Source organism: Lepidochelys olivacea, assembly GCF_965140295.1.
Source record: "Lepidochelys olivacea isolate rLepOli2 genome assembly, chromosome: 5".
NCBI classification, from domain to species: domain Eukaryota; kingdom Metazoa; phylum Chordata; order Testudines; family Cheloniidae; genus Lepidochelys; species Lepidochelys olivacea.
In genome coordinates this window covers 133,776,049-133,804,000 of record NC_140415.1, presented here as the reverse complement: position 1 = coordinate 133,804,000, position 27,952 = coordinate 133,776,049, and the positions used below count along the sequence as shown (strand labels likewise).

Here is a 27,952-nt window from a genome sequence, read left to right as displayed (position 1 = left end):
GATCCAGTGCCAGACCTTTGAAAAACTAGTTCACTGAGAATCATAGAATCATAGAATCATAGAATATCAGGGTTGGAAGGGACCCCAGAAGGTCATCTAGTCCAACCCCCTGCTCAAAGCAGGACCAATTCCCAGTTAAATCATCCCAGCCAGGGCTTTGTCAAGCCTGACCTTAAAAACCTCTAAGGAAGGAGATTCTACCACCTCCCTAGGTAACGCATTCCAGTGTTTCACCACCCTCTTAGTGAAAAAGTTTTTCCTAATATCCAATCTAAACCTCCCCCACTGCAACTTTAGACCATTACTCCTCGTTCTGTCATCTGCTACCATTGAGAACAGTCTAGAGCCATCCTCTTTGGAACCCCCTTTCAGGTAGTTGAAAGCAGCTATCAAATCCCCCCTCATTCTTCTCTTCTGCAGGCTAAACAATCCCAGCTCCCTCAGCCTCTCCTCATAACTCATGTGTTCCAGTCCCCTAATCATTTTTGTTGCCCTTCGCTGGACTCTCTCCAATTTATCCACATCCTTCTTGAAGTGTGGGGCCCAAAACTGGACACAGTACTCCAGATGAGGCCTCACCAATGTCGAATAGAGGGGAACGATCACGTCCCTCGATCTGCTCGCTATGCCCCTACTTATACATCCCAAAATGCCATTGGCCTTCTTGGCAACAAGGGCACACTGCTGACTCATATCCAGCTTCTCGTCCACTGTCACCCCTAGGTCCTTTTCTGCAGAACTGCTGCCTAGCCATTCGGTCCCTAGTCTGTAGCTGTGCATTGGGTTCTTCCGTCCTAAGTGCAGGACCCTGCACTTATCCTTATTGAACCTCATCAGATTCCTTTTGGCCCAATCTTCCAATTGGTCTAGGTCCTTCTGTATCCTATCCCTCCCCTCCAGCGTATCTACCACTCCTCCCAGTTTAGTATCATCCGCAAATTTGCTGAGAATAAGAAAGGCAATTCAAACCCCAAGGTCAGTTCAGATCAAAGCACGTATGCACGTGCACACAGGATGCTGGTGGAGCCCAGATATAGATTTAAAATGATTCCTCCCAGCCCAACACAGTGTCGCTGAGTGGATCCCCTTGATACGGTGCTAACAATATAGGGCTGCTGTGTTGGAAACACCACCTTCTTCCTCACCTCCGTTCATATCTACTAACCTTGAGAGTGTCACCTCTTCCATGCTGGGACCTTTAATCCCTACAACCAGGTGAGTGAAGAAAGTCCCACAAACCTAAAACACACAGTGAGTGTTTATATTTATACACCACGAGGGGGGTGTGTGACCAGGGGTCCTAGTGGGGAGTCAGCTGTGGTCACTCAATTAGGGTGAACTGCAAAGAATGGGGCAGGCAATCCCCATAAAGCTGGTGGATATTCCAGTACTTAGATTACCAGCATAAAACAGCTTCTTTATTACCTTACTGGTGACTCAGAAGTCCAAACAACACAGTTCCCTTACAGTGATCCAGCCTCAGGCCTCCATCCAGGTACCCACGTCAAATATGATGAAGATCTCTGTAAATCTTATTTCATCATATAAAAGAAAAGGTTCTACCAATCCCAAAGGATCAGACACATTACCGCCCAGGTTATTGAATATTCCAGAGCTTACCCAAATACATGCTACAGCCAATTCTTATTAATTAAAATCTAAAGGTTTATTTATAAAAAAGAAAGCTGTGAGTTAAAATTGGTTAAAGGAATCAATTACATACAGTAATGGCAAAGTTCTTGTCTCAGGGTTTGTAGCAGTGATGGAATAAACTGCTGACCTAAGTCAAGTCTCTGGAGTACATCCACAGCTTGGATGGGTCATTCAGTCCATTGTTCAGAGCTTCAGTTTGTAGCAAAGTTCCTCCAGAGGTAAGAAGCAGGATTGAAGACCAAGTGGAGGTGTTTCCAGGGCCTTTTGTAGCTTTTGCCATGTGGAGGGCAGTCCATTGTTCTTACTGTGGAAAATTACAGCAACAAGATGGAGTTTGGAGTCACATGGGCAAGTCACATGTTCATGCCCTATTTCCCTCAGTCATTGCAGGAAGCCATTACTTACACTCCAGTCAGACACTACTTTACATGACAGTCCACTCAGTGTAGATGGGCGTCTCCCATGGTCCATAGTCAACCAAGTGTTTCTTCATGAGCCGCTTAATTCAAATAAAAAGAAAAGGAGGACTTGTGGCACCTTAGAGACTAACACATTTATTTGAGCATAAGCTTTTGTGAGCTACAGCTCACTTCATCGGATCCACAGTATGCATCCGATGAAGTGAGCTGTAGCTCCCAAAAGCTTATGCTCAAATAAATGTGTTCGTCTCTAAGGTGCCACAAGTCCTCCTGTTCTTTTTGCAGATACAGACAACACGGCTGCTACTCTGAAACCTGTCATTAATTCAAATAGTCCCTCCAAGATGTGCTGGGTGTTACCTTGTGGGTGTTACCCCAGGAGCAAACATTTGAAATCCAAGTATAGAGCCAATATTTAACTTCAAATACAAAAATGATATATGCATACAGATAGCATAAGCATAACCAGCAAATCAAACCTTTTCATAGATACCTGACTCGACAACCTTTGTACAATATTTGCTGCAAATATATAACAGTAGTTGCAACAATGATCTATATGGTCATATTTTAATCCAATAATGCCACAGTGTGTAATGGACAAACTGTGCCAAGAAAGTCCCTGCCCCAAAGAGCTCACAGTCTAATCAACGAGAGTTTCAAATCATACTACAAAGAGGCTTTACAATGAAACCCTACATCAAATGTTAATTATATCCTGACAAGATTTTTTAAGAAAGAATATTTCTCCCTCTTAAAAGTATTTTCCCCACCTTTAAACAATTTAAAATTTTCACAAGTGTTTTTAAAAGCCACAGAGATAATGTTTTCCCTTCCTCAGCCTCCTCCCATGCCCCCATTTCCCTGCCTCTACCTCAGCCTCCTCCTGCACCCACATATTCCCCTGGCCCTCCCTCAGCCTCATCCTGCACCCCACATTCTCCTGCTCCTCCCTCAGCTCCCTCCTGTGTCCCCACATTCCCCTGTACCCGCTCAACCTCCTCCCACACCCCCATTCCCCTGCCCTTCCCTCAGTCTCCCCCTGTACCCCTACATTCCCCTGCCCCTCCCTCAGACTCCTCCCATGCCCCCACATTCCCCTATCCCTCCCTCAGACTCCTCCTGCACCTCCACCTTCCCCGGCCAACTTTCAGCCTCATCCTGTGCCCCACATTCCCCTGCCCCTCCCTCAGCCTCCTACTGCACCCCCACATTTCCCTACCCCTCCCTCAGTGTCCTCCAGTGACCCCACATTCACCTACACCCCAACATCCTCCTCCTCTGCCCCATTTCCCTTCTCCCTCAGCCTTTTTCCACACCCCCACATTCCCCTGCCTGTACCTCAGCCTCCTCTTGTACCCCCACATTCCTCTGTACCCCCTCAGCCTCCTCCTGTGTCCCTACAATCCCCTGCACTCGCCTCAGCCTCCTTCCACTCACCCCCACATTTCCTGTACCTCCCTCAGCCTCCTCTTGAGCCCCCCACATTCGCCTGCTCCCCTCTTGGCTTCTTCCCAGACCCCCCTCATTCCCATGCACCCTCAAGCCCCCTCCTATGCCTACACATTCCTCTGTGCATCTTTATGCTTTCCTGGCATCCCCCCCTTTGCCTCACCCAGGGTCCACATTCCCTCTTCAGCCTCTTCTCTCCTGAGTCCTTCTGCAGCCCCTCAGTGTCTTCCTTCTCCTCTTATTCCCCTCTTGCCCCTCGCATTAACATCCCAACCAAGTCTCCCCCTTCTACGTGTCACCCCATGAGCTCGCCCACCTCCTGCACCTCAGTGTAAGGCTCTGTCCCTGTTTTCATGGTAACCCCCAAGGAGGAGATGTTTGTAGCACCCTCAACTGCAAACAAGAGTTGACCGGCTCTAATCAACACCTAAGCTTTGTTATGATTCAAATCATGGTAAGTTCAGAGCAAAGTACTGTACACATTCATAATGAGACCGTAAAACAACCACCGGCACAGCCCTGAAAACACGCTCTTCTGTTTAAAGTAGAAATACAAATTTCCTCTCTCAGCTCATACAAGATGGAACATTCAGGCCAGGCTGTGGCTGCTATAGGTTAAATAATTGTTAATTAAGACAGGTTTACAGCTGCCTTTTTATTTTTCATAGCATACCAGTGAATGTCAAATGCCAGGACCGACAAAAAGCCTGATTTATTGGGTATGTCACCATTCCACCAAACAACCCCCTACTACTCTGCCGCTGGATGGGTTGGGAGAGGTAAATTACCACGGGATTTGAAACTGCTGATTGTCTTAGATTTAGCACAGCTTCTCTAAACAGATATATTTATGTACAACACAAACATAGCTCATACAACCAGCATTTGTTTTGGTTCGTATCAGATAGAGACTCAGAGACATTTGTATGTATATTATAAACATAACTTGCTTTGTGTATTTTTCCCTCACATCAGAGAGATGCCAGTTACTATGCAGCAAATCTAAACAATAAACTCTTTATGGTTGAACTTAACCTGTTAATCCTATTTCACTTGTGTGGGGGGTTTTTCCATTGCCTACTCACTGCTCTGCTGGAGCTAATATTGTTAAATATTGCTGTATAAATTATCATCCCTCCTCTGAAACAATGTGAATTTAAAGCACCTGTCAAGGCTGATTCCCCACTCTGGCACTTCGAGTGCAGAAGGTGGGGGCCCGCAAGGATTCTAAAAATTAATACTGGCCACTCCAGGCTTGTATTAAACTCCCACGGTTACAGCTTTTCTCTGACCTTGGATGGGTAGATCCTGCCACCACCCAAGTGCAGAACCCCCTTGAGAGCCCAGGAAGGCGCACTTGGGAATTCCTTCCTGTGGGGTACCCTCAAGCCCTTTCACCCGCCGTTCCAGGGAAGAGCTGAGAAAGAAAAAAAAAGAAAGAAAGAACTCAGCTGTTGCCACCAGCTAATTAAACAACATCTGCACAAACCTCTTAAGACACAAACATCCAATCCTGTTCTTTAAAAAAGGTAAATTTTATTTAAAAAAAAAAGGAAAGAAAATATATCTGGGAATTCAGGCTATTGCTAGATTTTAAAAGAGCAACTATAAGGATTAAGCACCCTGAATAGCTTTCTTGAGGTCCAGCTCAAAGGTTACAAGCAAAACAAAAGCACCTGGGGTTAGCACAGAGGAATCCACAAGCCATAAAGAAATAAAAGGAATAAACCTAATCACGTCTCCCTAGACATTTCCTGAGTCACTTACATATCGGGGGTTTTAAATGAGTAGTTTCTAGGTATAATACTGATGATTTTTTCACACCTGACCCAAGCTTCTTACAGCATAGCTCTGCCCTGTCCGCCTCTCCCCAAGAGATCAATAACAGACAGACAAAAGGGGAGCCTTCTTTCAATTTTAAAAAGTTCTAGCCTTTCCATTGGCTCTTTTGGCCAGGTGCCCACTCACTTCCTTTTACCTATGGATAGCAGTGAGACTTTTTAACCCTTCACAGGTAGAGCAATTAGAGAACAGCTACTAAGAGGGATTTTATAGCTACTGGCTGGCTGGATGTCCATAAAAGGGAGCTACCCGCCACCTTCATTTATCACAGCACCCACTGAAGTTTAGTTTAATGTGAGAACACATAAAGCATTAGCTTTAAGGAACTCACCTTTCCTCCTCTGTTTGCTTTCATAAAATGATACCCCTGAATATTCTGCTTCATGCCATGCGGGTGAACTAACCCTGTAATGATGCCACTCTGTACTAGACCGGATGTGATTGTTGTTAAGGTGGAACACAGAGCACATAAATTCTCTCAATTTCCCTTTCCTCTTGCAACTACTGCAAAGAAATTGCATGTAGAGAGAGGAGTTATAGCCAAGAAAGGAACCATCTGAATTTTAGTGGGACACAGGGCGTGGGACTGAGACTGATACATTGACTATGAATGGAGCATTTAAAATCAATTCATCTGTCTTTGGAAAATGAAAGATACACACTCTTTGCAGGTAGAAATTGGTCTCAAACTTCACCAGTTTGGAAGGGTTGGTTCAGGCCCATCTCTTGCTGAAAAGCCCCATTATGATTCCTATCATTTATAAAGTGTGGTATGTGCAGATGGTGCTTTAATACAGATGTATGGAGACAAAGTCCCTACTCTAAAGAGTTTCCAATTGCAAAATAAACATCTCAGTTCCATTTTATGACACCACAATGGGCGAGGACCCAAGCTGGTATAATGATCGAGTTACGCCTAGTCACACCAGCTGAGGAACTAGCCCAAAGTCATTCCGTATGGACACAATGCCATACAGCAAACGTCACAAAGCAATGCCAGCAGTGATTACTTTAATTCTACATCTGTGTTACTTAACCTCTTAAGTCATTCTTTGTTCAAAAGTTGTCAAACCAAATCAAGCGCTTATTATTATTGTCATGAAAACTTGGGGAGGCAAAACTACTTTGGAGACGCTATGCCTCATAGAGCTCAATCGTGGTTATAATATTGTTTAAAACTGTTGAATCATAGAATATCAAGGTTGGAAGGGACCTCAGGAGATCATCTAGTCCAACCCCCTGCTCAAAGCAGGACCAGTCCCCAATGTTTGCCCCAGATCCCTAAATGGCCCCCTTGAGGACTGAACTCACAACCCTGGGTTTAGCAGGCCAATGCTCAAACCACTGAGCTGTTGTGTGGCCACAAACCACAAACTGCCAAATTTTAAGTGGATTTAATGTAGTGTCCAACCAGTAGGACCAATGAGGCCGGTTACATTTAGAAGATGTCTAATGTCACAGTCAGCTACCACCCGACTAGCAATTGGTGTGCAATACTTCAGTTACTAGGTTCTGGGCAGGATTAGTTATTGAAAAAGAAAAACAACTTTCAACAGGAAACAGACTTTTCATTGTGCCCCTCATTGTATATTCACAGTGCTGCCCTTTCTGCTCAATAGCGCAGGCCAGTTTCGAACACTCTAAATTGTCAAGAGCTGCGTGGGTTTCCCAGAGTGCGCTTTGTCCAACAATACAGAAGAGTCTTTTTTTGATAACTAACTTGAACTCATTGTCCCTCCCCTCCTCCCGTCCCCACCACCATCATCCCTGCAGCCCAGCCCAGCGCACCCTCCCTGGATCTTGTTGCAGTGTTTGGGTTCATGAAGTACAAATTAGCATAATCAGATTAGCTGCAGGGGTTGTACATTTGAAAAGAAAAGAAAAGAAAAAGTGTTTCACAAAGAGAAGCCCTGAGGAGGGCAGAAGGGGGTGTTATTGCTGTTGTGTGGAGTTTCTGAAAACCTGCACCTGCATTGCCAGCAAGTCCTCTTCTGACTAAGGACTCTTAGATGGTATTAAAACTTGGAACTGGGGGAGGGGAGAAAGAAAGAAAGAAAGAAAGAAAGAAAGAAAGAAAGAAAGAAAGAAAGAAAGAAAGAAAGAAAGAAAGAAAGAAAGAATCAGCCCTGCATCCCATTAATTGATTTATCTGGACTGGGAATGTGCAGTGTGCTGACAGTGGGAAATGTCCTTTGATTCCTGCTCTCCATGGAGAGGCGATCAGCCCAGTAATCTGGTCTATTGAGATAACAGTTTTAGAGTCTCTGCAGGAGACTGATAAGAAATATAGTAGGAACAAGGCCCATTGGCTGTTAATATTTTGCTGGTTTTGTGGCTGGTTTGCATTTCTAAACCTGGGGGAATGCTAGGTTTTTACAGATTTAATAATTTTATTAAGATAATATTGAAGTAAAAAGAAAACGGCACAGAGTTTAAGCATAGAAGTTTCTGGTTATCAGGGAATAAGGTACAGATTATCAAGGGGTGCGAAATTCGGTTTAGGAACGGGTGGCGTAAGGAATACATAATCTGCAATCTCCCTGATTGGGGGTAAAAGTTTAACCGGTCAAAGTACAGACATTGAGCTATGGGGGTATGTTGTCCATATAATGGCTATGTTCAGGTGTGGAGTATAATGAGTGGATACGATGATGGGGATGGATCTACCCTCATTTGGTGGGATTTAATGTTCAGTGAGTTTATGGTTCCAGTTCATATATTACATTTCCATCCTAACAGTGTTTTAATTGCCCATCTTTTCATTTTTCATCATTTGGAAAACACATATAAAAAAAAGACAAAAGGGCAGAAAGATTCAGTTCCATGCAAGAGGTAGTTGGTGGGCGTAAGAAATCAGTTCTGTACCCTTCAAATTTGGTGCAAAGGTTTATGATGATGTTGGAAACATGAGCTGTTTGCTTAGTCACCCAGGTTTGCTACATACAGCCATGATATAAATTGATTGACATGATTCCCACAGCACCCTGCTTAATTCTCTCCTCTCTGACTTTGCTTGGAGGGGAATGTTCTCAGAACACTGAAATCACCGGCAAAGGTTTTAGTGATTTTTGGGTATCTACATTTCTGAGGGCCCAAGCTGAAATGTAAATATGTTACAGGGATTTGACCTTTACAAAGTGCTGAGCACTCACCTTCTGAAAATCAGACTGTCCAAGTGTCTCAGGGTAGGCACCTAAGATCACTAGTCACTTATGAAAAATCTCAGCCCTTGACTTCATCGAGACTTTAGACTTAATAAGAATGTCAGAATTCGGCCTACAGTTATCGGGCTGACTCCAACCTGATGCTTCCTAGAGAAGAGATGCCAACTTCAGTTCAGTTCTACATGTTGTGAAGAGCAGGCTAAATAATACTAATCACATTTATCTGAGGAATTTTATTTTTAATACATTTTTGACAAATATTTCTTCAGTTATTTGATTATTGAGAAGGGCAATTAAGTCACAAATATATTTTCCAAATGAAGTATTAGATGAATTTGGATATTTCAATTATGATACTTGATTAATATTTTGTTTCGTTGCTGGCCCACCTTGATTGCTGGGGCCTAAATCAAAGACCATTGAAGTCAATCGGAGGCTTTGGCTCAAGTCCTCGGAGCTCAGTTATTTAATTAACTGCGGTATACTTAGCTCTGTAACTGAAACATGATGTCTCAATTCCATGTTCTGGGGACTGTAGAGCAGGGGCAGCTTCCGTTTCGGTATGACAGTTCCTACACAGAATGTGTCACCAGGTGTTCTCTCTGTCTCTCTTTCCCGGAGGCTTTATATTCATTCTTTATTTATTCCTTTTCCTTAATCTGAAATAGAAATAAGTTATGTTGAAAAAAACAACATGTTCATGGCTAAGCATACGAATTATGATTGTCAGGCTGACTTTGATCCAGGTTTCCAGTGGCAGAAAAAAGCAGGATGTTTGATCTGGTCTGATATTCAGCTCGTTAAAATTCCACTTCACTATTTGCCGTCTAAAGTCACTGGTTCATAGAATCATAGAATATCAGGATTGGAAGGGACCTCTGGAGGTCATCTAGTCCAACCCCCTGCCCAGAGCAGGACCAATCCCAACTAAATCATCCCAGCCAGGGCTTTGTCAAGCCTGACCTTAAAAACTTCTAAGGAAGGGGATTCCACCACCTCCCTAGGTAACGCATTCCAGTGCTTCACCACCCTCCTAGTGAAAAAGTTTTTCCTAATATCCAACCTAAACCTCCCCCACTGCAACTTGAGACCATTACTCCTTGTCCTGTCATCTGCTATCACTGAGAATAGTCTAAATCCATCCTCTTTGGATCCACCTTTCAGGTAGTTAAAAGCAGCTATCAAATCCCCCCTCATTCTTCTCTTCCGTAGACTAAACAATCCCAGTTCCCTCAGCCTCTCCTCATAAGTCATATGTTCCAGACCCCTAATCATTTTTGTTGCCCTTCGCTGGACTCTCTCCAATTTCTCCACATCCTTCTTGTAGTGTGGGGCCCAAAGCTGGACACAGTACTCCAGATGAGGCCTCACCAATGTCGAATAGAGGGGAATGATCACGACCCTCGATCTGCTGGCAATGCCCCTACTTATACACCCCAAAATGCCATTGGCCTTCTTGGCAACAAGGGCACACTGTTGACTCATACCCAGCTTCTCGTCCACTGTCACCCCTAGGTCCTTCTCTGCAGAACTGCTGCCGAGCCATTCAGTCCCTAGTCTGTAGCCATGCATTGGATTCTTCAGTCCTAAGTGCAAGACTCTGCACTTGTCCTTGTTGAACCTCATCAGATTTCTTTTGGCCCAATCCTCCAATTTGTCTAGGTCCCTCTGTATCCTATCCCTACCCTCCAGCGTATCTACCTCTCCTCCCAGCTTAGTGTCATCCGCAAACTTGCTGAGGGTGCAATCCACACCATTCTCCAGATCATTAATGAAGATATTGAACAAAACCGGCCCCGGACCGACCCTTGGGGCACTCTGCTAGATACCGGCTGCCAACTAGACATGGAGCCATTGATCACTACCCATTGAGCCCGACAATCTAGCCAACTTTCTACCCACCTTGTAGTGCATTCATCCAGCCCATACTTCTTTAACTTGCTGACAAGAATACTGTGGTAACCTTTGTGGAAACCTTTTCCAAAAGCTGGAGTTAGGGCACGAATTTGCATGGTGCATGTCTGCAGAGTGGCATTTCCCCCCTGAGACTAGCATTTCCCATGGCAAACATACCAGCTGGGTTTCATTTTTCAACTGGATCCATTTAAAAGCCTCGGCAACTGACCACTCATGTACTGCAGCTCACTTAGGAATAACGAAAGCAGTCACAGTCGGGACAAAGCCAACTGCGATGCGCAGAGAGGGAAAAGGTTGATTGGTTATTGGCAGTGGGCTGGAGAGCGAACCTGCATTCACCCAGCAGCAGTAGTTCCTGTCCCGCGTGGCTAGGCCTAGATCCCGACTCCAGGCATTGTGACATGGTGCACGCGGTGACCTGGCACTGTGATCCATGTTGCAACACATTCACCACTCACTCCAATTTGGCCCAGCTGCGCCTTCTTCAAGAAGGAGGGGCAGCCAGGACAAACCTGAATGGTGGCCCCAGGTCACAATGCCCAGAGCTGGAAGCTGGGTCCAGCCCTGGGGGACAGGAGCTGTCGCTGCCATGTGAGGGCAGGGTAGGCTCATTTTCCAGCCCTGTGTGAAAACATGTGTCATACACCCCCTTTTGTCAATTGCATAATATGGTTGAAAAGGCACCATACATAAACCTAATTCCTCTGAGCTTCCCCCCCACCTCCCTATGAACTCCGCCACTGAGCCATGGTGTAATTCAGAGGAAAGGGCTGAAATAGATGCCCCCATGAGAGGGTCTGTGCAATGCTTCATGTTGGCCCATCTCTAGTCTCAGCCAAGTCAATGGAAAATTTGCCTTTTTGCCTCGAATGACCTCTTTTACCCTGCTGTTTAGCCAGGCTGGCATTTTTATGGTCTGCTTCCTCTTAGGTTTTTATTTGGGGTGTGCATTTAGTTTGAACCACTATTATGGTGTTTTTAAATAGTTTCCATGCAGCTTGGAGGCATTTCATTCTTGTGATTGTTCATTTTAATTTCCAGCTAACTAGCTTCCTCATTTTTGTGTAGTTCCCCTTTTCAAAGTTAAATGTTACTGTGGCGGGTTTCTTTGGTATTTTCCCTCCCAGAAGGATGTTATATTTAATTTCACTAAGGTTGCTATTACTGAGCAGTTCAGCTATATTCACCGCTTGGACCAGATTCAGTGCACCGCTTAGGACTAAATCAAGAATTGTCTCTCCCCTTGTGGATTCCAGGACCAGCTTCTCCAAGAAACAGACATTTCGTGGTGGCTAGAAATTTTATCTCTGCGTTCCATCCTGAGGTGACATGTTCCAAGCCACTATTAGGCTAGCTGAAATCCCCCATTATTATTCCTATTGCATTTGCTGTTTTTGTAGCATCTCTCTGTGCATTTCACAGTCCCCGTCACCATCCTGGTCAGGTGGTCAGTAGTATATTCCTGCTGTTATACTCATATTATTCAAGCGTGGAATTTCTATCCATAGAGATACTATGGTACAGTTTGATTTCATTGAAGATTTTTACTTATTTGACTCTATGCTTTCTTTCACCTGTAGAGTCACTTACAGTACGCTAGGGTCAGAACTGCCCAGGTTCATCTCCAAACTACACTCTAGTGCCCCGTACAACTCTCGTGAGACAAGTATTGGGTTGTCTAATAAAGAAGGGACTTTGCAGATGAAAAGCACATTTAAGTACAGCACCAAAGTTAAGTCCTCTTACGCGAGAGCCACTCATCTCCTGAGGAGGTGAATACTAGTTCCACAGCCTGCCCTGTCTTCTTTGAGTGTGCTCAGACACCCTCACCCCTTCCCCCCTTTCTGATCAGTCTGTCTCCCTTGCCCCCTCTGAAGAACAGTCTTCTACCTGCCTAACACTGTTGGTCCTCACCTCACATACCTACCTGTTCTGACGCCACTCCCCACCCAATTTCTTCCCTCTTTGCCTGTCTCACAGCAACTCATATTCCCTACTCCAGAACCTTGCTGTTTCCCAGAACAATGGTTAGGCAGCGAAACGAGGGGAGCCAGGACCGAGAGCCGTGAGTGTTTCTGGAAGTGTGGATTTGTGGGGGAATTTGGTGACCATCCACACTAGCCCTGGTCTAAAAGCCATTTCCAGGTGTCATCCACCTAGTAAATGGCCAGTTCTCTAAGTGATCAAGTAAGGAGATTCCAGGGAAGGATAATAAAGTGTCAGCTGTTCTCTCCGGTTCTGAGACACACACTAACTCAACATTCTTCTTAAGGCTTCCCTTTTCTAGTCAGTAATAACAGGAGTTACACATTCAGTGGAGAACCTACCCACTGAAGCGGAAGGCCAATGGCATTTTGGGCTATATAGGTTTGGGCATTGCCAGCAGATCGAGGGACGTGATCGTTCCCCTCTATTTGACATTGGTGAGGCCTCATCTGGAGTACTGTGTCTAGTTTTGGGCCCCACACTACAAGAAGGCTGTGGAAAAGTTGGATAGAGTCCAGCGGAGGGCAACAAAAATGATTAGGGGACTGGAACACATGACTTCTGAGGAGAGGCTGAAGGAATTGGGATTGTTTAGTCTGCAGTAGAGAAGAATGAGGGGGGATTTGACAGCTGCTTTCAACTACCTGAAAGGGGGTTCCAAAGAGGATGGATCTAGACTGTTCTCAGTGGTAGCAGATGACAGAATGAGGAGTAATGGTCTCAAGTTGCAGTGGGGGAGGTTTAGGTTGGATTTTAGGAAAAACTTTTTCACTAGGAGGGTGGTGAAGCACGGGAATGTATTGCCTAGGGAGGTGGTGGAATCTACTTCCTTTGAGGTTTTTAAGATCAAACTTGACAAAGCCCTGGCTGGGATGATTTAATTGGGGGTTGGTCTGGCTTTGAGCAGGGGGTTGGACTAGATGACCTCCTGAGGTCCCTTCCAATCCTGATATTCTATGATTCTATGATAAGCATGGTACACATTTCCCCTGTGACTATGACTTTCTTTGCCTTGCTTGGCCTGTACCACGATTTTAAAGTTGATTTCTTTGTGGATTTTGGTGGGTGAATAACAAATGTTATACATGTTGACTATCTAATGCAAGGCCGCTGATGTCTACAGGAAGACTTCCGTTAATTTCATTAAGCTTTGAATCAGGCCCTTAATCATGAGCAATGATTTCCCCTGCCATGCCCCTCCTTGGCAATGGGGCTTGGCTAGGGAGAACCCCTCATGAGGTGTAATGCTGCTCCCACCCCATGGCTGGCACATTCTTGGAGCCTATGAAGGGTTGTGATGGAGTCTCCATTGCTGGACATTTTTAAGATCAAGATAAGACATGGTGAGTGGGGAGAGCCTCCATGCCTAGTGATTGCAGCCCATGGTAGCAGCCCCGCCTGGCAATTATGGGGTAGGGGAACCCAGGCCCTCCCACTCCACCAGGTTGTGACCCAGGGGCCCTCTTGAGCACCATACTCCTGCAGTCCGGCTAACGCTGTCGCCTGGGTCTCTTCCTGTGTCTCTGCCCCACCCCTTGGAGCATGTTGTGGCTGGCGGTTGTCCCCAGTGAACTGGTCCACGGGTCGCAGCTGGGTAGAATGTCAGCTCTGTGAAGCAGAGCTCCCTCTGGGAATCCTTCCTGGCGTAGTCCCTCTGCAGCGGTGAGTGCAGGCCTGCCTCTCTCCTCCCGCTATCCTGCTGTGCTGAAGAGACACCCTTTAAAGTCCTTTCTCCAACTGGAGCATGCCCCGTAGACTGGTGGGGCGGGGCTTCCCAGGCCCAGACTTGTTCCTGCACCTTTAACTCTCCAGTGTGTGGTTTAGCCACCCCATCACAGATGTCTTGCTCAAAGCTATGCTCTAGTTCAAACAGGAATTAACCCAGGGCAGGTCTATGGCCTATGCTGTGCAGGAGGTCACACTAGCTGATCACAATGGTCCCTTCTGGCCTTGGAATCTATGAATCTGTGGTCCCTCTGTAGGAAGACCCCGCAAAACTTGAATCCAGGAGCCTTGGGCTCCAAGAATCCTGCCTTAATCAACTATGTGGTTTATAATCCCTGTCATCAGACTAAAGCATGTGTAGCTGGGATGTATATTCATACATGAAGGGTGGGATTTTCAGAACTGCTCAGCATTGGCCTAACTCTGCTCCGACTGGAGTTTTACCATTGACTTGAATGGAAGCAGAGGTAGGCCAACATCAAGCCATAACATACTGATAAATCAACAAAAGTATCTGTTATTTCTGTGTTTGAGCGAAACATAGAAATATGTACCTTACGTGAACCTAATATTTATTAGAGTTGATTCTTTGAACCATTCCCCCCTTTGATTCTTCCCTTTGCACCTGCTGCTTTAAAAGTACAATTACAGCAATGAAAACCGATGGATTTAGAGTCTGTTGCTTTATCTCTGGCTTTAAAGATTTAAGGATGTGACTTTAAAGTGACCTCTGACCGACAGGTCAGCAGTTAAGCTGTCCATTCTCCCCCTGTCCTTTCTCACTTAGCCTTCAAAGAACAAAAGTCAGTCGTGCATTGCTCACCCCTGTTTTCACTTGGTCATCTCAGGCAATTCCCTTATGTCTAAAAAATTTCGTAGGGAGCAATTTTAAATGCATATGAATGACTTATTAACCATCTTTCAAATAGTTCCCTGAAACATATTAGACCAGCATCAGTCTTTTCCCGGTCAGTGGTTTCTGGAGTTTCCCAGCAAGCTAAATATTGTCCCTTTAAATATCATTCAAGGATCCTTATTGGTGTCCAGTTGTAGTACCTATTCAGTACCAGGATCCATCACCATAGCCTAAAATCAGAGACTGACAATTGTGTTGCCGTTGCTACACTGCACTCTTTCTCACAATAACCTTTTCCGATCGTGCCTTTGATAGCCTTTTTTTAATCAAATCCAGCAGGATAAGAAATCCACTGATTCCCCCCCGCCCTACACACACTTACACTGCTCAGTTCATGTTCCTCTCATGGTGTTCAGAGTCAGCATAGCTAACAGAGCTGTTGCAGAGACCCTGTGCTAAGCATGGCAAACAACATGCCACTAAATCTCCACTACCATGGAGGCTGTTGCATGAAGAGAGCAAGGACCTACTTTCCATATTTCAGCCAGTAAAGAGCATTTCTATCTGTTGCTATTTACCTGATTGCAGATCTATGATTAATTATTGCCCCTTGCATATTGACTGGTAACCTGGCTTTCTCTCTTAGCCAGTGGCTTGTTCCTGCAGTCACTGAAGTCAATAGCAAAACTCCCACTAACATCAATAATACAGAGGCGTGCCCAAAATGAATTCTAGAGCCTGCTCTAAAGTCAATGGGCGACTTTCTAATGCATTCAGTGGGCTTTGGATCAGGCTGTAACCTAGTATGTCTCCTTTAGCAAAAGAAAATAGAACACTATTCTACAGCAATTACCCCAAACCCTGCAATGTCACTGTTGCAAGCTGTACTGTTTTGTACCATTGCACTAGAATTTTGTACAAAGGATCCAATGATTATAAAAATGGGGACATTATCGGTACAAGTCATTCACATTCTAAACGTGCTACATGAAGAACTGGGATGTTTATCAAACACAGAGGTGAAAAATAGAATCCTAGGGCCAAATCCGGAGGCCGTTACTGAAAGAACTGGATTGCCGGGAACAATTCTGCCCTGGGAGGAGATGGCCCAGATAGCTTTCTTGTAAGAGAACAATAGTGTCTAGAGGCCCATAAGCTCTTGGATGCCTCACTGTGCTCTGTATAGATGTAGTAAGAGACCATTCTTCTTCTGAAGAGCTTACTGCCTAAATAGATATGACAAAGGAAGTATTACCCTGCTTCCTTTACAGATGGGGAATTGAGGCCCAGAGAGGGAGTGACTTGCTCAGAGTCACCCAGTAAGTCTATGGCAGAGCCAGGAATTGAACCACATCTCCTGAATCCCAGTCCAATGCCTTTATCACAAGACTAGCCTTCTCCTTAAACCATGCGTTAGGCACCACTGGGGCTGGTAGCCAACAGTTTTTCTTTACTAGATGGGCACTTTAACTAAACACCCCACAGTGGCAATATAATTCTTCCCATAGCTAGCTCTTCTGACCTCTAACTGCTATGATACAAGCACTCTATATTCAGAGGTAGGTCAGTATTGAGACAATGGTGAGCAGCCAGAGCTAGGGCGTTAAAATGGACTGACCACCTGTGACGAGGTAGTCTGCCTCCTTAAGTGTAAAATGGTGAGCCGTCAGCCCATGCCCCCATCATGTGGGGTGGCCCTTTGTGATTTTGAAAGACACAATCTATATACACAAGACATAGGAGATATTGATAGGGATGAAGAGGTACTGGGAATGAGTGGTGCTCAGGAGGAAATCCTGTCACTGTGTCTTTAAGGGCCCAGAGCCAGAAGCCTGGCTGAAAGGGCTAGGCAAGGCTCTCTTCTCACCCAACCAATTACGGATGAGTTAGGGGAAGGGATGAGCATAAATGCTGCCTCCTCCCTCACAGTTGGGCAAACACCAACAGGAGAAGGCTGGCCTGCTGAACCCTCTCAGCCTGGGGACTACCTGGGGAAAAGGGGCCAGTGGAGGGAGAAGCTGACTAAGAACCTACAGCTGGCTAAATTACAACCCAGCTCCAAGGATTGTAGGTGTCCCTAAACCTCTGACTGCTAGAAGCTGGGACTGGATGACAGGGGATAAATCACTCAAAATTGCCCTGTTCTGTTCATTTCTTCTAAAGCACCTGGCCCTGGCCACTGTCGGAAGACAGGATAGTGGGCTAGATGGAACATTGGTCTGACCCAATGTGGCCTTTCTTATGTTTCTAAGGAGAAGAGCTGGGGCCTCTTGCTTAAGGAGAGACAGAGGGATGGGTGAACTCACAGCCTGGCTTCAAGGGAAGAGCTGGGAACTCCTGTATTGAGGGAATGACCATTTGAAGCACAACCCCAGTTTGGGGCATCTCCTGAACCAGGGTGAGAGCTGACTAGGACTCTTATATGGACCTAGAGTGGGGTGACCTGGAGCGACTAACAAAGGGATTTATACTTTGTAGAACCACTTAATAAATCAGACCCCATGAAGAGGGTACATGTTCTGAACCAACCTAAGACTGGACAATTGATTGAAAGAACTTGAAGGGTGTTGAGCACAACACAACTGCAGGGCCAGAAAAGGCCACAAGGGGGGCGTACAGGAAGGGTGTGCCCGATCACATCACCTTATCTACCAGTGTGCTGCACTCTATTGGTATTTGTTTTTGTATGTTTGCATTTCCCTTAGTGGTGTATGTGTTAAGAATCTTCTGGTCCCAATTTAGTACCTGTGGTAATGGTTGGGGTGCAATCTTTGTGGCACCAGGTCTCTAAGGGTAGGTCTACACTACAATTAAAAAATCCTTGGCAACAAGTCTCAGAGCCTAGGTCAGGTGACTCAGGCTTGTGGGGCTCAGGCTGTAGGGCTATAAAATTGCAATGTAGACATTTGGGCTCAGGCAGGAGACCGGGCTCTGAGATCCCCACAAGTCAGCTGGCCAGGTAGAGTTGCCAATTTTGGTTGGATGTATTCCTGGAGTTTTCATCATATGACATCATCTTTAATTAAAGATTAATCCTGGAGGTTTGGCAACCATATGACCAGGACCTGCCATGCCCACGCTGCAGGTCTTTCATTGCAATATAGGCAGTCCCTTAGGGACTCGGGTAGCAGAAAGGTATCCACTATGCTACCTGCTAACATCCACCTTTCTAAGAGAACAACTCAAGCTTGCTCTGGAATAGTGGGCCACACTCCTGTTAATGACAGGTTTCAGAGTAACAGCCGTGTTAGTCTGTATTCGCAAAAAGAAAAGGAGTACTTGTGGCACCTTAGAGACTAACCAATTTATTTGAGCATAAGCTTTCGTGAGCTACAGCTCACTTCATCGGATGCATACCGTGGAAACTGCAGCAGACTTTATATATACACAGAGAATATGAAACAATACCTCCTCCCACCCCACTGTCCTGCTGGTAATAGCTTATCTAAAGTGATCATCAGGTGGGCATTTCCAGCCATTTCCTTCTGCCCCTCCACCCCCTCAAACATGATACAGTTCTGTGGTGACCTAGAATCCTATTTTCGACATCTCCGACTCAAGGAATATTTCCAAAATACCTCTGAACAGCATACTAATCCACAGAGGTCTCCCTACCAACACTACAGAAAGAGGGATTCTAGGTGGACTCCTCCTGAAGGTCGAAACAGCAGACTGGACTTCTACATAGAGTGCTTCCGCCGACGTGCACGGGCTGAAATTGTGGAAAAGCAGCATCACTTGCCCCATAACCTCAGCCATGCGGAACGCAATGCCATCCACAGCCTCAGAAACAACTCTGACATCATAATCAAAAAGGCTGACAAAGGAGGTGCTGTCGTCATCATGAATAGGTCGGAATATGAACAAGAGGCTGCTTGGCAGCTCTCCAACACGAGTTTCTACAAGCCATTACCCTATGATCCCACTGAGAGTTACCAAAAGCAACTACAGCATTTGCTCAAGAAACTTCCTGAAAAAGCACAAGATCAAATCCACACAGACATACCCCTGGAACCCCGACCTGGGATATTCTATCTACTACCCAAGATCCATAAACCTGGAAATCCTGGGCGCCCCATCATCTCAGGCATTGGCACCCTGACAGCAGGATTGTCTGGCTATGTAGACTCCCTCCTCAGGCCCTACGCTACCAGCACTCCCAGCTACCTTCGAGACACCACTGACTTCCTGAGGAAACTTCAATCCATCGGTGATCTTCCTGATAACACCATCCTGGCCGCTATGGCTGGAGAAGCCCTCTACACCAACATTCCACACAAAGATAGACTACAAGCCGTCAAGAACACTATCCCCGATAATGTCACGGCTAACCTGGTGGCTGAACTTTGTGACTTTGTCCTTACCCATAACTATTTCACATTTGGGGACAATGTATACCTTCAGATCAGCGGCACTGCTATGGGTACCCGCATGGCCCCACAGTATGCCAACATTTTTATGGATGATTTAGAACAACGCTTCCTCAGCTCTCGTCCCCTAAAGCCCCTACTCTACTTGCGCTATATTGATGACATCTTCATCATCTGGACCCATGGAAAAGAAGCCCTTGAGGAATTCCACCATGATTTCAACAATTTCCATCCCACCACCAACCTCAGCCTGGTCCAGTCCACACAAGAGATCCACTTTCTGGACACTACAGTGCTAATAAACAATGGTCACATAAACACCACCCTATACCGGAAACCTACTGACCGCTATTCCTACCTGCATGCCTCCAGCTTTCACCCTGACCACACCACACGATCCATCGTCTACAGCCAAGCTCTGCGATACAACCGCATTTGCTCCAACCCCTCAGACAGAGACAAACACCTACAAGATCTCTGTCAAGCTTTCTTACAACTACAATACCCACCTGCAGAAGTAAAGAAACAGATTGATAGAGCCAGAAGAGTTCCCAGAAGTTACCTACTACAGGACAGGCCTAACAAAGAAAATAACAGAACGCCACTAGCCGTCACCTTCAGCCCCCAACTAAAACCCCTCCAACGCATTATTAAGGATCTACAACCTATCCTAAAGGATGACCCAGCACTCTCACAAATCTTGGGAGACAGGCCAGTCCTTGCCTACAGACAGCCCCGCACCCTGAAGCAAATACTCACCAACAACCACATACCACACAACAGAACCACTAACCCAGGAACTTATCCTTGCAACAAAGCCCGTTGCCAACTGTGTCCACATATCTATTCAGGGGACACCATCACAGGGCCTAATAACATCAGCCACACTATCAGAGGCTCGTTCACCTGCACATCCACCAATGTGATATATGCCATCATGTGCCAGCAATGCCCCTCTGCCATGTACATTGGTCAAACTGGACAGTCTCTACGTAAAAGAATAAATGGACACAAATCAGATGTCAAGAATTATAACATTCATAAACCAGTCGGAGAACACTTCAATCTCTCTGGTCACGCAATCACAGACATGAAGGTCGCTATCTTAAAACAAAAAAACTTCAAATCCAGACTCCAGCGAGAAACTGCTGAATTGGAATTCATTTGCAAATTGGATACTATTAATTTAGGCTTAAATAGAGACTGGGAGTGGCTAAGTCATTATGCAAGGTAGCCTGTGTCCTCTTGTTTTTTCCTACCCCCCCCCCCCCACAGATGTTCTGGTTTAACTTGGATTTAAACTTGGAGAGTGGTCAGTTTGGATGAGCTATTACCAGCAGGAGAGTGGGGTGGGAGGAGGTATTGTTTCATATTCTCTGTGTATATATAAAGTCTGCTGCAGTTTCCACGGTATGCATCCGATGAAGTGAGCTGTAGCTCACGAAAGCTTATGCTCAAATAAATTGGCTAGTCTCTAAGGTGCCACAAGTCCTCCTTTTCTTTTTACTCCTGTTAATGTACTTCACATTTTGGTTCCAATGGACACCCATTAGAGGGTTCAGCACTAGGTATATATGTACAGCACTGAGAATGTCTGTTTTGTGAAGACATCAAGCTAGGCTACATCAGTCTCCATTTGTGCTGGGTGGAAGCAAACAATCCTACCTTTTTGCAACAAGGAGAGCGTTGAGATGCTCCTTCCTTCTCTACTTTCCATCCAGTTATTTTGGTTGCTGCCAAGAGATGCCTCCTTAATTGGTCTTAACTACAGATGCTTTCCACATGGCAGGGCATGCTTCCTTCCCTCCCCACCAAAAGTGTTTAATCTCCTCTGTGCCATGTTACCAGATGTGCCCATTACTTTGGGGCATATTCATTTACTTGGGTTACTCTTCTGGGGCAGGGGAGAGGGGGATTCTGTAATTCTATTAATGTGCTGCTTATGTCACTTCTGTGTTCATATGGAGCTCTACTCCTTCCTTCTGCAGGTCCCCTCCCAATGGAGCTATCCTGCAGGACCTACGTTCCCCAGGACTGGGTTCCTCCAACCCTAGAACTAGATGAACGTACACGAACACACACACAAACAAACCGGGCAAGTCTGAGTGGACCGGGTCAATCAGCACTCTCAAGCTGATCCCCTTATCTGTCCCTGTACTCAGTGGTCTGAGCCACAGGTTTAACACATCCCTATCCCACGTTCACGTCACAATTGTACTGGTAGTAACCCATTTGATGAGCAAACCCCACAGTATTTTTGGGCACCCCAGGGATCTTTAGCTTAGGTAAAAGAAGCGTTGCTGCAGAGTAAATGGGGGAAGCTAAAAACACAAAAGAGTAAAGTTCAGAGAGAGTGAGAGAGAGAAGCAACCAGCCTAACCATGAAAGTTATTTATTGAATAATAGTGATAACTACACAAGGAGGGCTAAACCAACATAACATACATTATTAAAGGTTAATACCTGAGGTAGAAAGGAAAACAGTGAGAGAGAAGAGGGGGATCTCACCCACTCCATGAGGCTTGAACTGGTCGGCGTTCCCAGGTGATGGTGGTAGCTCAGGGTCCTGAGTGCTGGAGACAGGCAGAGCCCCCAGCACCATCAGTCAGGAGATGGAGTCCCAGTGGAACTGATGTGTAGTTTGGATCTAAGCATCAGAACACTTACTTGGGCATAGGTAAGGGTTTTTGTAGAAAAAATACAACGGTTCAAGGGAGAACACTAGATTTGTTTATAGGTAAACTGATGACTCAAGGGTTTTCTTTAGGCTAGACAATAGGAGCTGATCACTCTTGGCTATGGGTGGTGTTTTCTTCCAGGGAGCTCACAATACAACTAGGCTGCTTCAATATTTTGGATATCAATCAAGGATTTATTTCTAGAATTGGTCTGTTAATTACTGAGCTGGGTGTGTGCAGGCGTAGGTTCATTAACATCTGGAGCAGAGATTCCCATGATGCCGTAAGAAAAGGAGTACTTGTGGCACCTTAGAGACCCTGCTTTTCTGGTCCCCAAGTTCAGTGTGGTTCTCTGTTGTCCATTCTGTATGCAAATTGAGATGACTCCCTGTCCCATCTTTCATGCAGATGAGGCTAGGGGAGTTGTCTCTGTTCTTCATTCTGTATGCTAATGGAGATGTCTTAATCTTGTCACCCGTGTCAGGAGGGGTCTGGGTGTGTATCCCAATGCCCTGCCCTGCTCTCTGCAAGTGTTTTTCTCTGATGGGTTTTGGTTTAAACAGAGGCTGGGGGGGGGGGGGGTTGTCTTTCATGAGTCAGACAGGCTAGATTTAATAATTTTATTAAGATGATGTTAAAATAAAAGAAATGGTACAGAGTTTAAGCTTAGAAGTTTCTGGTTATCAGGGAATAAGGTACAGATTATCAAGGGGTGCAAAGTTCGATTTAAGATCAGATGACGTAAGGAATACATAATTTGCAATATCCCTGATTGGGAGTAAAAGGTTAACGGGTCAAAGTACAGACATTGAGATATGAGGGTATGTTGTTCATATAATGGCTATGTTCAGGTGTTGCACCTTGGTTCCCCAAGAACACAGAGCTGACTGGTATCAGCCATGCCTTGCGCAGGTCACACACACACTGTGTCACACAGCCCCGCTTTACAGAAATTGTTGGTGTCCAGTGGGAAGCTCTGCAGGGGCCTTAAAACTACAGGTCTTATTCTCCTGACACTGAGGCTGCTTTACCCCACACTGGTGATTTTAAGGGGCATGAGTGTAAATGAGATTCAGGCCCCAGATTTTCTTCCTCCAGAGCCCTTTGGCCCGATCACGCTTTTTTCAAGCAAATCTCCCATTGAAGTTAACAGACCCAAGTTCTCAGAGCCTCCATTCCTATAGTTGGAATGAGTCCCAGAGCAGGCATGAGCCCCATCTCCAAGTGACAGGAGACCCTCTTCCCATCTTTTCACCACAGCATTGTCACCACTGGCCTTCCTAGACCCCATCCAACAACCACTGGGGACTAGATTGTAAAACCAACCTTTTGGGAACAGGCATGGGCCAGAAACAAACTCTGGATTCTAAAAAGAAAAGGAGTACTCGTGGCACCTTAGAGACTAACCAATTTATTTGAGCATAAGCTTTCGTGAGCTACAGCTCACTTCATCGGATGCATTTGAGCTTATGCTCAAATAAACTGGTTAGTCTCTAAGGTGCCACAAGTACTCCTTTTCTTTTTGCGAATACAGACTAACACGGCTGTTACTCTGAAATCTGGATTCTAAGCATCACTGAGCTTTGGGGATATTTGAAATTCAAACCTGGATCCCAATAAGAACATGGCAAGTGGCCCCTATCTGAACATCGCAGTCTGTTGGGGTGTTCAAAATCCACAACTGGGTCCCAGTCTTTTGAATTGTGAAATTTTGGGGGGAAAATTAACATTTTTGCAACACTGATCTACAACTTTTTGATCAACCAAAGAGCTGGCCATAATTTTTCAAACATTGACACTTTGATGAAACGTTGACCAAAAAAAAGTAAGAACATTTTCCAAAAAAATATAGGGACGTGGTTTGGTTTTGTCCTTGGTTTTTTGGACCATCTCTAACTTCTAAGCATTGCCGGTAAACTATTCTGAAGAATCAGAAGCAGCGTGTCAGTGACAAACATGAAAATGGTCCTGGTGTTATAATTCATTCTGCTTTACTATTTGATATCCCCTGCCAGATGTTTTTTGAATTTAAGAGTAAAGTTTAGAAAGATAAAAAGGTTAGTTTCTTAAATAATTTATTTTGAATATATTAGCAGTTAAATAACACTGTATACAACAAAATGTGATCAGTTACACCATATTTGTTCACAGCCATACAGATAAGAAATCACAAAAAACGAAGAGAAGACCTGACAAACAAATCTTTGGTAGATAAATCTAGTCACACACATGCTGTACCTCCGAGTAGGAGATCCTAAATGAAAAGAGAACAAAAAACATTTGAACCAAAAATAAGAAAAGTTTTCAATATATAAATAACAAGCATTTCACATTACTTAATTGCTAGGCTTTCTTCCCTTTCCTTGACAACAATACTCAGCTCAAAGAATGGATCTGTTTTGACTTGCTTTGCTGATGAGAAAACATTTCCAATGATAGCAATGGGCTGATGGAAAGAATAGCGCCAACAATCCTCACATGTAAATGTTTACACCTATTTGGCCAAATCCTTGGTGTAACTCCATCGAAGCCAGCAGATACCCAGGATGAGAAGCTAGCCCGTTACATTTGAGCCTATGCCTAGAATAGACAATATCAATCCAAGTAGCCACATTCAAGTGGGCATAGGAAAGGATAAAGCATGAACTTCACAGATCATGAAAAAGACTCTTGGCGTGTTTCCACTCAGATGTTTCCACTTCACTCATTTCATGTCCTCAAAGCGCCAAAATCTAGGAGTAACTAGGCTGGAAACCAGAGCTCTTTGAAAAATAAAATTAATTGTTCACTAAAATTTTTTTGTCAGTATTTGAAATGTTTCTACTAGCTCCACTGTGCAATACAGCAGCAATCACAGAGCCACAGCTGAAATGTTTTTGACAAACTTTAGTCTTCGTAAGTGTTCAGATCAGCAAAAAACCATGCCTGGGCCAAATCTTTTCCTTGTCAGCTCCCCTGAGACAAATGAATATATAGGGAATGTGGAAATGTTTGTATGTTAGGTGTGTGTGATTCTGATAGGAAACTGATCATCGGGTGACAGATTCCCTGTGCTACGAGCGTAAATGTTGCAAGCAATGTAATGCATTCAAAGCCCTAACTACAGTTTCTGAAGACGGCTCATCTTCTCACTAGGAGGCAGAAGCAGCCAAGGAGATCTGGCAGAGCACGGGTCACTTCCTCTTGTTGAACCATAATGAATGTACTTCAATCTCAGATATGCGTGCCACCTCCCGATCTCTGTGAACTCAACGGGCGTTTTGTCAGTGACTGCAGCAGGAGCAGGATTTGACCCAGAAACCCTTTACATTTGAATCCCTAGACTTTCTACCTGCTGTTCAAGTTGATTTTTTAACACCTCCGAGCTGTTCAGATCTTTGCTGACACAGGAGGGCAACTCCGATACTCAAATGAACTGATTGGTGAGCAACACTCTACAGTGCAATTGCTCTCCCACTCCACGTGGTCATCCTTAAACACCTGACAATTGCCTGAGATACTTAAATGTTACCATCTCAGTATCTGCTATATAATTTAGGTATTCCCTACAGCAGTGGTTCTCAAACTTATTTGATTGGGCCCCCCTTCTTCATGTCTGTAGTGGTTTATGGGTCCCCCCCGGTACATATACCACCACCCAGCTCTAAAGGCAGAGCGGAGAGCAGCAGCTGCTGGCCAGGTGCCCAGCCAGTACCAGCACAGAAGTGAGGGTGGCAATGTGAAAAGTTTCAGAGGAGCAGCCGTGTTAGTCTGTATTCGCAAAAAGAAAAGGAGGACTTGTGGCACCTTAGAGACAAACAAATGTATTTGAGCATTAAGCTTTCGTTAGCTACAGCCCACTTCATCAGATGCATCAATATCACCATTCACAGCAGACTTAGCGCCCCATTGCCACCCTTACTTCTGCGTTGCTACAGCCACGCCGACTGACAGTCAGAGCCCCACCACATCCAGGTGAGGGATTGGGGGTGCGGGGAAAGGACAGCCTGAGCCCAGGCTGCCTCGGTGAGGGATTGAGGAGGGGGGAAGGAGAGCTCAAGCCCCGGCTGCCTTCCAGTGAGGGATTGAGGGGGGTGGCAAGGCTCTGCCTGTTCCCTTTATCCCTGCTTCCCGGCTTCTGCACGAGCCCCAGCCACGCGGGACTGACAGTCAGAGCCCAGAGTGCATAAAAAAACCAAACCCACACAACCAGAGTGCCCACATTCCTTGACACATTCCCGTGCCCCCCTTGGGAGGCCCACCCCATCGTTTGAGAACCACTGGAAGCGTGCCAAATGGGCACACATATTTGCTGAAAAATCTGGACTCATGCGGGCCTGTATTCTGGCCAGCAATAGCTTCACAGAGTCCCCGCTTCCTGCTCTTGTTTGGCGTGGTCTGCAGTTGGTGTGGAATTTGCCTAGAGGTTTGCATACAGGGGCCTTTGCTGGGCCAGGGGATTCATGTACATAAGGCTACCTCCTGGCCCTTTAAGTCCTGCCATGGAAGGTCGGAGGAGCAGCCTCTCTGTGGATTTTGAATGGAGCCAGAATGAGGACGGCCAGTTCCTCCGCCCCAGTGCTCCCACAGCTGGGTATAGATTTGCTGATGGACTCTCTCCACTGCATCTGCTGAAACTTCGCCCATAACATTTCTTCTTTCAACATAGCTGGCATTTCTGTTTTAATTTCTTGGTGGCTGGTTTTTTATATTCTCATTTGTGCTTCATTCTGATGTTAGAGAGCCCTTCAGTCTAACAGACAAAGGCAAAGCAAGATCCAGCAGCTGGAAGCTACATGTTAGAAAAATTCAATACAGAAATAAGATGTAAACTCTTAGCTTGGAACTGCTGACCAAGGGATGTGGTAAATGCTCCATCGCTTGGAACCTTTCAGTCGAGGCTGGATATTGTTTAAGTGAAACACACTAGCTAAGCCACAAGCCTTATGTAGCAAGGAAGAATAATCTCTTCCACTGCAGCTCTCACTGGATGAAATTCTATGGCCTCTGTTATACAGGGGCTCAGATCATACTGGTCCCCTCTTGGCTTTGATTTTTTCCATAAATCTGTGAAATCACTACATTGAATCCTTGCAAATTCCCAAGAGTCCCACTCCCTAGTCATCCAAGCCATTGTCCTCCTTCCACCTCCTTTCCTTTTAAATAAAAATATATTTAATGCAACAGTAATAGATATAAATAGATAAATACTGTACAGAGGCAAACAATCCACACGTTATGCAAAGGGGACGATCAAACTAACACCAGGACTGCATCACTCACTGCCCTGCTAGGGAGACGACGACTCTGACCAGCACTCTGCGATGTTGCTGCTTGTGCCCGGAGAAGGGACTCCACAGTCTTCAATCAGAGTCAGTTCCTCCATGCTCTGCAAATGTGGGGCTTGTTGGAACAGCCCCAGTATACTCCCCCGGGCAGTCACTCCTGCCTGAGGCAGGCCCTGCTCCCCCAGGATCTTGACAAGGAAGTTGATGTACCTCATGGCCAAGCGGAGTGTCTCGTTCTTGCTCAGTTTTTTGTCCGGAGGGTGGGTGGGGATGAGCTTCCTCAGCTTGGCAAAGGCGCTGTTGACGTTTTGTTGCCTCCACCGCTCCCTGGTGTTGGTGAAGATCTTTCTGGTCATGCTCAAGGCTCTGAAAAGCAAAGAGGACCATAAGGGGAAGTTAGAGGCCTCAGACCTGCCTTCAGGCTGTATAATGCTATTATTCCATGGGAGATGAGAGTGTTGCTAGCGATTTGAAATGTATCCCTGCCCTGGCTGATGGATTGCCATTCCCAACTATGGATTAACCGTAACCCCTGTGTCCCACTCCCTGCCCACACTACGATCTCAAACACAGTAACTGCAGTGGGATATAGAGAACTAGCTTTGTATTGTCAGAGGATTAGG

General features: G+C 45.5%; 1 long non-coding RNA gene across 1 annotated transcript; it reads right to left on the bottom strand.

The window, feature by feature from the left end:
- Positions 1–24,120: 24,120 nt before the first annotated feature.
- Positions 24,121–27,645, bottom strand: LOC311520835. The gene is made up of 2 exons (XR_014711713.1): positions 27,540–27,645; positions 24,121–24,316 (listed from the first exon to the last, which is right to left on the bottom strand). It is a non-coding gene; the product is annotated as an uncharacterized lncRNA (long non-coding RNA).
- Between the last annotated feature and the right edge of the window lie 307 nt (positions 27,646–27,952).